This window comes from Cynara cardunculus (genome assembly GCF_001531365.2).
Source record: "Cynara cardunculus var. scolymus isolate 2C chromosome LG 8, CcrdV1, whole genome shotgun sequence".
Lineage (NCBI taxonomy): Eukaryota > Viridiplantae > Streptophyta > Magnoliopsida > Asterales > Asteraceae > Cynara > Cynara cardunculus.
The window spans coordinates 2,214,701-2,215,027 of record NC_037535.1 but is presented as its reverse complement, the minus strand read 5'-3'; positions in this window follow the sequence as shown (position 1 = coordinate 2,215,027).

Below are 327 nucleotides of genomic sequence, written 5' to 3'. Positions count from 1 at the left end.
TAAGTTAATAAACACTTTTTACAAAAGAAAATAAGTTGTTTATTTTAAATAAGCAATCCCAAACAACCCCCTAAGGGTGCGTTTGGTGCGCAGACAGGACTTGACAGGACATGACAGGATAGACAGCTGTTCAGCGTTTGGTAAGACAGGACAGGACAGGATAGAACTGGTTAAAATGACCAATTTACCCCCAGTGAGCTGTTTAGTGTTTTTTCACTAYGAAATGCATTHTGGTAACACTGGTCCTACTACCACTACAGCCCTAATAATTCAACAACAACAACAACATTCAGCAATCATAATCAATGTAAACTCTCGAAATAAATC